The sequence below is a fragment of the Pongo pygmaeus genome, chromosome 5, assembly GCF_028885625.2.
Source record: "Pongo pygmaeus isolate AG05252 chromosome 5, NHGRI_mPonPyg2-v2.0_pri, whole genome shotgun sequence".
NCBI lineage: Eukaryota > Metazoa > Chordata > Mammalia > Primates > Hominidae > Pongo > Pongo pygmaeus.
The window spans coordinates 36,119,944-36,132,418 of record NC_072378.2 but is presented as its reverse complement, the minus strand read 5'-3'; positions in this window follow the sequence as shown (position 1 = coordinate 36,132,418).

Genomic DNA, 12,475 nt, shown 5'->3' with positions numbered 1-12,475 from the left:
CAGAATCTCACTCTATCACCCAGGCTGGAGTGCAGTTGTGTGATCTTGGCTTACTGCAACCTCCACCTCCCGGGTTCAAGCGATTCTCCCACCTCGGCCTCTGAATAGTAGCTGGGACTACAGGTGTGCACCACCACGCCTGGCTAATTTTTTATTTTTATTTTTTGTATTTTTAGTAGAGACAGGATTTTACCATATTGGCCAGGCTTGTCTCGAACTCCTGACCTCAAATGATCCACCCGCTTTGGCCTCCCAAAGTGCTGGGATTACAGGTATGAGCCACTGTACCCAGCCCACTTGCCCATTTTTTAAATCAAATTGTTTGTTTTTTGTTTTTTGTGGGGTTTTTTTTGTTTTGTTTTTGTTTTTGTTTTTTTTTGCTGTAGAGATGATTGAATTCCTTGTATATATGGGATATTAATCCCCTATTAAATGAGTACTTTGCAAATATTTTCTCCCATTCTGTAGGTTGTCTTTTCACTCTGTTGTTTTCTTTGTGGTGTAGAAGCTGGTTTTGTTTTGCTTTGTTTTGTTTTTGAGACGGAGCCTTGCTCTGTCACCCAGGCTGGAGTGCAGTGGCGTCATCTCAGTTCACTGCAACCTCTGCCTCCTGGGTTCAAGCGATTCTCCTGCCTCAGCCTCCCAAGCAGCTGGGATTACAGGCGCACATCACCACACCTGGCTAATTTTTGTATTTTTAGTAGAGACGGGGTTTCACCATGTTGGTCAGGCTGGTCTCAAACTCCTGACCTCATGGTCTGCCTGCCTCGGCCTCCCAAAGTGCTGGGATTACAGGTGTGAGCCACTGTGCCTGACCTGTTTTATGTAATCCCACTTGTTTATTTTCCCTTCTGTTTCCTGTTCTTTTGAAGTCTTATTCATAAAATCTTTTCCCAGACCAATGTCCTGAAGTGTTTCCCCTATGTTTTCTTCTAGTTGTTTTATAGTTTCAGGTCTTCCATTTAGATCTTTGATCCATTTTGAGTTGATTTTTTTTTTGAGACGGAGTTTCACTCTTGTTGCCCAGGCTGGAGTGCAATGGTGCGATCACAGCTCACCATAACCTCCGCCTCCTGGGTTCAAGCGATTCTCCTGCCTCAGCCTCCTGAGTAGCTGGGATTACAGGCATGCTCCACCATGCCTGGTTAATTTCATATTTTTAGTAGAGACAGGGTTTCTGCATGTTGGTCAGGCTGGTCTCAAACTCCCAACCTCAGGTGATCCGTCCGCCTCGGCCTCCCAAAGTGCTGGGATTACAGGCATGAGCCATCATGCCTGGCCTAAGTTGATTTTTATATAGGATGAAAGGTGGGGGTTTCATTCTTCTACATTTGAATATCCAGTTTTCCCAGCACCATCTATTGAAGAGATGGTCCTTTCCTCAATGAGTGTTCTTGGCACCTTTATCAAAAACCAATTGGCTGGCCAGGTGCAGTGGCTCACACCTATAATCCCAGCAGTTTGGGAGGCTAAGGCAAGAGGATCGCTTGAGCTCAGGAGCTTGAGACCAGCTGGGCAACGTAGTGAGACCCTGTCTCTATTAAAAAAAAAAAATTAGCCAAGCATGGTGGTCACACCTGTAGATCCTACTATTTGGGACTAAGGCAGGAGGATCGTTTGATCCCAGGAGTTTGAGGCTGCAGTGAGCCATAATTGCACCACTGCACTCCAGCCTAGGTGACAGAGTGAGACCCTGTCTCAAAAACAAAACAAAACAGTTGGCTGTAGATACATGAATTAATTTCTGGTTTTTGTATTTGGTTCCATTGGTTTACATGTCTGTTTTTATGCCAGTACTATGCTGTTACTATGGCTTTGTAGTATATTTTGAAGTCTGGTAATGTGATACCTTCAATTTTGTTCTTTTTGCTCAGGACGCTTTGGTTATTCGGGGTCTTTTGTGATTCAATGCAAATTTTAGGGTTTTTCTATTTCTGTGAAGAGTGTCAGTGGTATTTTGATAATAATTGCATGGAATCTGTAGATTGCTTTGAGTAGTGATATGGTTTGGCTCTGTGTGCCCCCTCAAATCTCATCTCAAATTGTAATCCCCACGTGTCAAAGGAGGGACCTGGTGGGAGGTGATCGGATCATGGGGACAGGTTCCCCCATGCTGTTCTGGTGCTATTGAGTGAGTTCTCATGAGATCCCATGGTTTAAAAGTGTAGCACATCTCCCTCGCTCTCTCTCTCCTGCCACCTTGTGAAGAAGGTGCTCACTTCTCTTTTACCTTCCATTATGATTGTAAGTTTCCCAAGGCCTCCCCAGCCATGCAGAACTGTGAGTCAATTAAACCTCTTTTCCTTATAAATTACTCAGTCTCAGCCGGGCGTGGTGGCTCACACCTGTAATCCCAGCACTTTGGGAGGCCGAGACGGGTGGATCATGAGGTCAGGAGATCAAGACCATCCTGGCCAACATGGCGAAACCCCGTCTCTACTAAAATGCAAAAAAATTAGCCAGGCGTGGTGGCAGGCGCCCGTGGTCCTAGCTACTCAGGAGGCTGAAGAGTGTACCCAGGAGGTGGAAGTTGCAGTGAGCCAAGATCGTGCCACCGCACTCCAGCCTGGCGACAGAGCAAGACTCTGTCAAATAAATAAATAAGTCTCAGGTAGTTCTTTATAACAATGTGAAAATGAACTAATACAGGTAGTATGGAGCGTGCCTTCTAATTCCACAAGTTACACTCCCACCTATGCCTAAGAGTTCTGTCTCTAAGCTCCTTAACTACAAAATCTCCATTCCATGGCCTCTTTGTCTCCTAGACTCATATTTGACTCCAACATCCCCCAGAATACAAGTATCCAGGGTGATATGAGAATGGAGAGATTCCACAGTAAGAGTTAGATTCCCTTTGTCATCCTGCCTCACCCCTACTGACAGGGCTGTACCAGACACAGTGGCCCACATTTCCAGCTCTTACAAACAACAAAAATTTGCCAACCATGTCCTGAGAGGATGTCACTGATGCTCAGCAGTTAGCTTTGATGGTTTCCAGTGTTAGCAGACAGGATACATTACACAGCGCCTCCTCCCCACTTTCCAGTGATGTGGCCTGGAGTACCTTCGGCCTTGGGGAATCTTCCCCCAGATTCCACCCATGGGTCAAATTTTAGGAATCAGCTCACTCCCTTAGAAGCAGCTGTGATTCTCATGCTTGTCCTGATGGTCTGGACCTTCTGGTGCTCTCTGTAGAAACAAGGAAACATCAGGAGATTTAATCCCACTTCAGGAACTCAGCTCTCTTTCTCTCTGTCTTCATTTCCTCTTCTCCCTGCATCTCAAAAAATACATAAACTTTTTTTTGTTGTTTAATTTTGGGTTTTTTTTTTTTGAGATACAGTTTCACTCTGTCACCCAGGCTGGAGTGCAGTGGAACGATCTCAGCTCACTGCAACCTCTGGGCTCAAGTGGTTCTCCTGCCTCAGCCCCCCAAGTAGCTGGGACTATAGGTGCGCGCCACCACGCCTGACTAATTTTTTTTTGTATTATTAGTAGAGACGAGGTTCCGCCATTTTGGCCAGGCTGGTCTCGAACTCCTGACCTCAAGTGATCTGCCTGCCTCAGCCTCCCGAAGTGCTGGGATTACAGGCGTGAGCCACTGCCCATAGCCAATACATAAACTATTTTAAGAACACATTTCTATGTTTTTCTATTACTCTTTGCTCCTTGCTCATTCATTTGGCCATCTGTTACTCATCAGAAGATAAGTGTAGCAAGTGGGAAAATGGGAAAAAGTATCTATTCACTTAACTTTTCCTTCCATATGATGAAAAATAGGCATTACTTTTTTTTTTTCTTTGAGATGGAGTCTTGCTCTGTCACCCAGGCTAGAGTACGGTGGTGTGATCTCAGCTCACTGCAACCTCTGCCTCCCGGGCTTAAGCGCTTCTTCTGCCTCAGCCTCCCAAGTAGCTGGGACTACAGGCGAGCGCCACCACGCCTGGCTAATTTTTGTATTTTTAGTAGAGATGGGGTTTCCCCATGTTGGCCAGGCTGGTCTTGAACTCCTGACCTCAAGTTATCTGCCCGCCTCGGTCTCTCAAAGTGCTGGGATTACAGACGTGAGCCACAACGCCCGGCAAAAATAGGCATCACTTTTTTTGTTTGTTTGTTTGTTTGTGACAGAGTCTCTCTCTGTCTCCCCGGCTGGGGTCCAGTGGCACAATCATGGCTGACCACAGCCTCGACCTCCTGGCTCAATCCATCCTCCTACCTCAGCCTCCCTAGTAGCTGGGATTACAGGTGTGCGCCATCATGCCTGGCTAATTTTTCTTTCTTTCTTTTTTTTTTTTTTTGGTAGAGGTGGGGTTTTGCCATGTTTCCCAGGCTATTCTCAAACTCCTGAGCTCAAGCAATCTGCCCACCTCAGCCTCCCAAAGTGCTGGGATTACAGGCATGAGCCACTGTCCCTGGCCATCACTTAGTTTTGACTGTAGGACTCCTTGGCCCAGCTCATGGGAAAGAGCATTCCAAGGTGGCAATGACTGAGCAGCTCGGGGGCAATAAGGGGATTTTGAGGAAAGGAAAACATTGGAGAGGAAAGGGGGCCTCCCAGGCTGAGGTTTTGGTTTATTCTTGGGCTCAGGGGGAGCAGGTGTTGTAGAGGGGGAAGCTCCCTCCTTGCCCTTCCTGCTTCTTTCAAAGGAATCCATGTCATGTTCCAGGACACACAGATGGCCATAGTTATTTGTGGGGAGGAGTCAAGGCATTAAAGGCTCACACTGGAGTGTAGCATTGAGTATTCTTCTTCCCATCCTTGAGTGGAAGAAGAGAACTGACCCAGTCCCTGGACCCTTGGAACAATCACCTGTTGTATTGATTACCTTCTTGCATAAACGAATTCCCCCAAAGGTTAGTGGCTGTATTAGTCTGTCCTCACACTGCTATAAAGAACTACCTGAGATGGTAATTTATGAAGAAAAGAGATTTGTTGATTCACACTTCCACAGCCTGTACAGGAAGCATGGCTGAGGCATCAGGAAACTTACAATCATGGTGGAAGGCAAAGGGGAAGCAGGCACATCTTACCATGGCAGAATGAGCAGAGGGGGAAGTGTCACACAGTTTTAAACCATCGGATCTCGTGAGAACTCAGTCATTTTCAGGAGAACAGCAAGTGGGGATCTGCCCCCATGATCCAATCACCTCCCACCAGGTCCCTCCCCCAACACTGGGAATTACAGTTCGACAAGAGGTTTGGGTGGGGACACAGAGCCAAACCATATCAGTGGCTTAACTCATTATTTTTTATCTCACGGTTTCTGTGTGTCAGGAATCTATCACCGCTTAGTCATGTACTCTGGCTCTGAGTTTCTCACAAGGCTGCGGTCAAGGTGCTGGCTGCGGCTGCAGTCATCTTCAGTTTCCACTGGGGGGTGCATTTGCTTCCAAGCTTATTCAAGAGGTTGTTGGCAGGTTTTGGGTCCTTACAAGCTGTTGGATAGACAACTTTGGCTCTGCACAGTCTGTTGGCCTGGGTCCTTCCCGGGTTCCTTACCATGTAGGCCTGTCCACAAGGAAGCTCACAACTTGGCAGCTGCCTTTATCAGCATGAGCAAGTGAAAGGGCAAGACATAATGGGAACAAGAAGAATCACAGTCTTTTTTAATTTAATTTCAAAAGTAACATGCAGCCTAGGCACAGTGGCTCACGCCTGTAATCCCAGCACTTTGGGAGGCCGAGGCAGGCGGATCACCTGAGGTCAGAAGTTCGAGACCAGCCTGGCCAACATAGCAAAATCTCGTCTCTATTAAAAATAAAAAAAAAATTAGCTGGGCATGGTGGCAGACACCTGTAATCCCAGCTACTCGGGAGGCTGAGGCAGGAGAATTGCTTGAACCTGGGAGGCGGAGGTTGCAGTGAGCCGAGATCATGCCACTGCACTTCAGCCTGGTCGACAGAGCAAGACTCCATCTCAAAAAAAAAAAAAAAAGGAACATGCTCTCACTTTGCCATATTCTAGGTTAGAAGCAAATTACTAGGTCCAGCTCAGATTCAAGGGCAGCAAATTAAACAGGACATATTTAAGAAGTGGGGATCACTGGGATAGTTTTAGAAGGCTGCGTACCACATTTGCCATTTATTATTATCAGAGATGTATAAAGGTTGTATTTGCTGATGATAAAAAAAAAAAATCCTATTTCATAAAAATGAAACCAATCTTGGCCGGGCGTGGTGGCTCACGCCTGTAATCCCAGCACTTTGGGAGGCCAAGGTGGGCGGATCACAAGGTCAGGAGATCAAGACCATCCTGGCTAACACAGTGAAACCCCGTCTCTACTAAAAATACAAAAAATTAGCTGGGCATTGTGGCAGGCCCCTGTAGTCCCAGCTACTCGGAGGCTGAGGCGGGAGAATGGTGTGAAATCAGGGAGGCGGAGCTTGCAGTGAGCTGAGATCATGCCACTCCAGCCTGGGTGACAGAGTGAGACTCTGTCTCAAAAAAAAAAAAAAGAAAAGAAAAGAAATGAGGGTCTTGTGCGGTGGCTCACGCCTGTAATCGAAACACTTTGGGAGGCCAAGAAAGGTAGATCACCTGAGGTCAGGTCAGGGGTTCGAGACCAGCCTGGCCAACATGGTGAAACCCCATCTCTACTAAAAATACCAAAAATTAGCCAGGCATAGTTGTGGGTGCTTGTAATCCCAGCTACTCAGGATGCTGAGACACAAGAGAATTGCTTGAACATGGGAGGCGGAGATTGCGGTGAACCCAGATCGCGCTGTTGCACCCCAGGCTGGGCAACAATAGCGAAACTCCGTCTCAAAAAAAAAAAAAAAAAAAGAAATGGGGGTCTTGCTATGTTGCCCAGGCTGGTGTGGAACTCCTGGCCTCAAGTGATCCCCCTGCCTGTCCTCCCAAAGCACTGGGATTACAGGTGCCTGGCCCCTGCTTTAAGTTTTAAGACACACCTGGGGACTCCAGCCGAGTTTTGCTTGAGAACCCTGTGTTGAGGTCCTACTGGAAGCCATGCAGTGGGGCTGGAGTTCCCTGTGTCTATCTCTCATACATCTCCTTCAGGTAATCAGTTAGAGAAGTAACTGGCAATCTGCCTGGCCAAAATCATCTACCAGCACCCTACCCCTATCACAATCCCATCAGAGGGAAACTCTGATTGGTTTCCCTTCCTGTAAAGTCCAAGTATCCCAACCTGGAGAACTCTTCTCTCTCCTCTCTGGAGATCCAATTCAAGCCACTCCTCTTCTCTGAAACCTTAGAATTAAATGAGAAGATGAAAAGAGATGTTTCTTTGTAAATAGAATTGCCTGAGGGTCAAAGAGGCCTGTAATTGAGAAAACAAGCTAAACAGCTGGAAAAAAAGACAGAGGGAAAGGATGGAGTGTCAACTACTGGTTATAAAATTTCTCTTCTCCTTGGCAGGGATTGTCTCTGTGGGGATACAGATGCATCTAGCTGCTGAGCACACAGGTGTACAATTAGTCCTTGTTGAAAATGTCCCTGTAGTGGTTTTTAAATGTTCACAATTCCTTGATATTCTTCCCTTTAATAGGTAGAGCCTAATTGCCTTCCTTGGAATGGGGGCTAGACTGACTTCTAATGAATAGAATGTGGCCGAAGTGACATTGTATGACTTCTGAGGCGAGGTCAGAAAAGGCATTGCAGCGTCTGCTCTGTTCTCTCCTGGACGATTTACTATAAGGGAAGCCAGTTGCTATGTCATGAAGACTCTCAAACACCCCTGTGGAGATGCCAACGTGTAGAAAGACTGAGGCCTCCTGCCAACAGCTGGCACCAACTTGTCAGTCCCATAAGTGCTCTGTCTTGGAAGGGAATCCTCCAGCCCCAGTCAAGCCTTCAAATAACAACAGTCCTTGGCAAAAGCGTGACTGTAACCACAGCTTGACTGAGCCAGAACCACCCAGTCAAGATGCTCTCAAATTCCTGTGAGAAGTAACATATGTTTATTGATATTTAAATGACTAAGAGGAAGGGAGCTGGAGAGACATTGTGGGAGGAAGAGGTTTTTGCTTCCTGGTTCTAGTGTGCTTGATTGACAGGCTCCTGCTCTGCAAACAGCTTTCAGTGCCCAGTTCCCGGAGTAACCAGCAACACCCAGTGGCTAGCAGCTTCTCCTGGCACTGTCCACCTTGGGCTGTAGTGTAAGCAGAATGCCTCCAACTTCTGCCTCACATACCACCTGCGTGCACGTGGCTTCTCCCGCATCAGGCTCCTGCAGCACCCATAGGTTCTCCAGTGCCGGCTCCCGCAGCACATGAAGGCCAGCAGCACCCAGTGGGCAGCAGCTTCCCCTGCACACCCCACTCAGTTAGTTCTGTAGTCGAAAGTCTCTGGTTCCACACCTCCTTGGGAAAGAGCTTTCCCTGGCATCCTAGAGGGCATATTTCTGGCAAGTTCCACTGGCATGACAGTACAGTGACTTTTCTGCCACCTAGTGAGCTGTCAGCTGTGCTCTACTCAACAAGGTCTGGATCTCAGCCCTGGGTGGGGAGAGGGTATCTCTTTCTTTGGGTGCTGTATCTCAGCCTTGGGAGATAGAGGCTGCTTCTCATGTCAGCTATTCATTATTCTATAGGGTTCTCATAAATCCTTACTAACCAATTCTTTGTTACTCCAATCCCCTGTTTTAATAATCGTATTAAAATTTCCTGTTAAATTTACTGTGAGGTTTCTCTCTTGATCAGACCCAAGCTGATACACCAAGTTTTCTCATAATTTGTTACATGGCAGCAGATAACTAATACACCACTCCCATCTGATCTGCCCACTGCCAATTCCTTTCATTACCATCAGCCGATTGCTATTATCATGTGCCTGCCCTGAGCAGGCTCTTCCTTCAAGGCTTTTTTTTTTTTTGAGACGGAGTCTGGCTCTGTCGCCCAGGCTGGCATGCAGTGGCATGATCTCCGCTCACTGCAAGCTCTGCCTACCAGGTTCACGCCATTCTCCTGCCTCAGCCTCCTGAGTAGCTGGGACGATAGGCGCCTGCCACCACATCCGGCTAATTTTTCGTATTTTATTTTTAGTAGAGACGGGGTTTCACCACGTTAGCCAGGATGGTCTCCATCTCCTGAACTCATGATCCGCCCACCTCGGCCTCCCAAAGTGCTGGGATTACAGGCGTGAGCCACCACGCCCAGCCCTTCAAGGCTTTGATAAGCAGTCAGATATGTCCTACTGCAGGCAGGCCAGACACAGTGGCTCAAACCTATAAACCCAGCACTTTGTGAGGCTGAGGCAGGCAGATCGCTTGAGGTCAGGAGTTCGAGACCAGCCTGGCCAACATGGTGAAACCTGGTTTCTACTAAAAATACAAAATTTAGCCAGGCATGATGGTGCGCATCCATAATCCCAGCTACTTGGGAGGCTGAGGCAGGAGAATCGCTTGAACCTGGGAGGCAGAGGTTGCAGTGAGCCAAAATCGTGCCACTGCACTCCAGCCTGGGCAATAGAGCAAGACTCCGTCTCAAAAAAAAAAAAAAAAATTAGCTGGGCATGGTGGTGGGCACCTGTAATCCTAGTTACTCAGGAGGCTGAGGCAAGAGAATCGCCTGAACCTGGGGAGGCAGAGGTTGCAGTGAGCCGAGATCATGCCACTGCACTCCAGCCTGGGCAACAGAGTGAGACTCCATCTCAAAAAAAAAAAAACAAAACCACAAAGAACAAAAAACATATGTCCTACTGCAAAAAAAGAATAAAAGAACAAGGTATATAAGATTCAAGCTTTAATTTACCAAATGCCAAGTGAGAGGTTCAGATGAGAAGTGCTGCAGGATGCACCAGAGGCTGGTATGCTTGAAAAAAGATCTAGGCTGCAGTGGGACGTCAACTTTGATGACACTAGAAGGCATAGCCCAGTGGGAAGAAGAGGGATGGCCATTCTAGCATTCTAGGAGCAGGAAAGTTGTATCAAAAGTAAGCCGGGTACGGTGGCTCATGCCTGTAATCCCAGCACTCTGGAGGCTGAGGTGGGCAGATCACCTGAGGTCGGGAGTTTGAGACCATCCTGGGCAACATGAAGAAACCCCGTCCCTACTAAAAATACAAAATTAGCCAGGTGTGGTGGTGGCGCATGCCTGTAATCCCAGCTACTTGGGAGGCTGAGGCAGGAGAATCGCTTGAACCCAGGAGGTGGAGGTTGCAGTGAGCCGAGTTCGCGCCATTGCACTCCAAACTGGGCAACAAGAGTGAAACTCCGTCTCAAAAAAAGGAAAAAAAAAAAAGTTTGAAGGCATCTTCTCTTTACAATAGTAATTTAAAGAAAAAGAAGAAAACATGTTTGGAGCAAGAGTACACATGGTATGATTAGGGCAGCAATGACTAGTTTGCTCCAGTTTGGCTGGAGCAGAGATGTGGCACAGTAGGCTTGTGGCAGGCAAGAGGATCACACTGTGAAGAGCCTTGAATGCAAAGCTAATTCACTTGGTTTCGTCATGTAAAAAAGGGGTCCAATGACCACATCTTTGAGGACAAAACTCAACCTTTTGCTGAGAATACAGTTATACCTGTCAGATCACGTGACTCTGCTTTGATGCCGAGAAAGATTTCACCATGGCAATGGGGAGCCCCTGAAGGTTTTTAAGAATGGTGCCATGTGTGATTATAAAATTAGCCTGGAGTGTGTAAGGCTGGAGAGGATGGAAACCAGGAGGAGGAAAAGTCAGGCCCAGTGTGGTGGCTCACATCTGTAATCCCAACACTTTGGGAGGCTGAGGAGGGTGGATCGCTTGAGCCCAGGAGTTTGAGACCAGCCTGGGAAACATGCAAAACCTCATCTTTACAAAAAAAAAACAAAAGATTAGCTGGGCATGGTGGCACACTCCTGTAGTCCCAGCTACCCAAGGAGGCTGACGTGGGAGGATCATGTGAGCCTGGGAGGTCGAGGCTGCAGTGAGCCATATTTGCATCACTGCACTTGAGCCTGGGAGAGAGAGTGAGACCCTGTCTCAAAAAAAAAAAAAAAGAAAAAGGAAAAAAAAAAAAAGAAGTGCAAGTCCTGATGTGGAGGACAGGGCAGTAGCAGTGGAAATGGGGGAACTAGGTGGATGTGGTGGGGAGGAGAATTTGAAAGTGATGCCCAACACCTTGTTGGTGACATGCGCACACATGGAGCTGGTCGGAAGGCAATGTCGGCATTTGACAAGTTCCACTGGGGTGGCTGCAGTGTATCCAGCAGCAAGAAGGAGCAGCCTCAGGCCTGAACTCAGGAGGGAGTCAAGGGATGCTGATTCAGATCTGGTAGTGACTGCCCACTCATTCTGGGAGACAGTGATGGGGTTGGCTTCTGTATAGGCTCTGGCTCTTTCTGATCAGCCCATCCTCATCAAGAAACGCCCTCCCTATTCCACCTGAGTGATATGACCTTGGGCCAGGGATTAAGTGGGGACAGATTTCCTTTAAGTACTTCAGTCCTAAACTGGCCTCTAAAATCCAGAAGCATCAAGATCCTCCTCAATTTCCATACGTTTGGGCTTAGAATCCATGACCCACTCTTATGGTGTTTGGACCAAAGAATGTGAGGGCAAAAGAAAAGCTCAGTAGTAGGAAGTTCTAATCCTATTTCTGCCCTAGACCAGTCATGTGACCTTGAGCAAGTCACTTTTCCATTTTGGGTTTGTTTTCCTTTCAGGAAAATGCCAGGGTTGGTCCTGGACGAGACTGGTTTTCAAATCCTGCTTCTGAAGAATACCGGGAGCCCGTGGCTGGACCAGGTTCTTTGTCCTAGATCGAGCAGTCTCAGGCTGGGAATAGCTCCAACATTAGGTTTCTCTCCCGTAGCATTTTCTTAAACCGTTAGCAACCGCTACTGTTTCCCAGCAAGGATTCACAGATAAAACAGTGAATGAGGGCTGGGCTTGGTGGCTCACGCCTGTAACCCTAGCACTTTGGGAGGCCAAGGTGGGGGGATCATGAGGTCAGGAGATCGAGACCATCCTGGCCAACATGGTGAAACCCCTTCTCTACTAAAAAATACAAAAAATTAGGTGGGTGTTGTGGCGTGCTCCTGTAGTCCCAGCTACTCGGGAGGCTGAGGCAGGAGAGTTGCTTGAACCCGGGAGGCAGAGGTTGCAGCGAGCTGAGATTGTGCCACTGTACTCCAGCCTGGTGACAGAGCGAGACTCTGTCTCAAAAAACAAAACAAACAAACAAAAAAAAACAAAACAATGAATGAACAACTGGGAAATGCAAATGAATGGGGAATCGGAAAATGGGTGACCATATTTGGTTTGACAGTCTTCTTGTTTCTGGAAACTTCATGGTTGTGGTGTTATATTACTCACACCATTGTTCTGGTTTCCAAAGCTAAGTTTCAATGATTTTTCAGGATGCTTCATAGAGGACTCTGGGACTCCCCAGTACCCATAACCTGAAGAGACTGGAGAAATGCTGGAGGCAACACTCTCCAAGGACCTCCCCAGTGATGATCTTTTGTTTTCTCAGTGATTCTTTCTTTCTTTTTTTTTTTGAGATGGAGTCTCGCACCTCTGTCTCCCA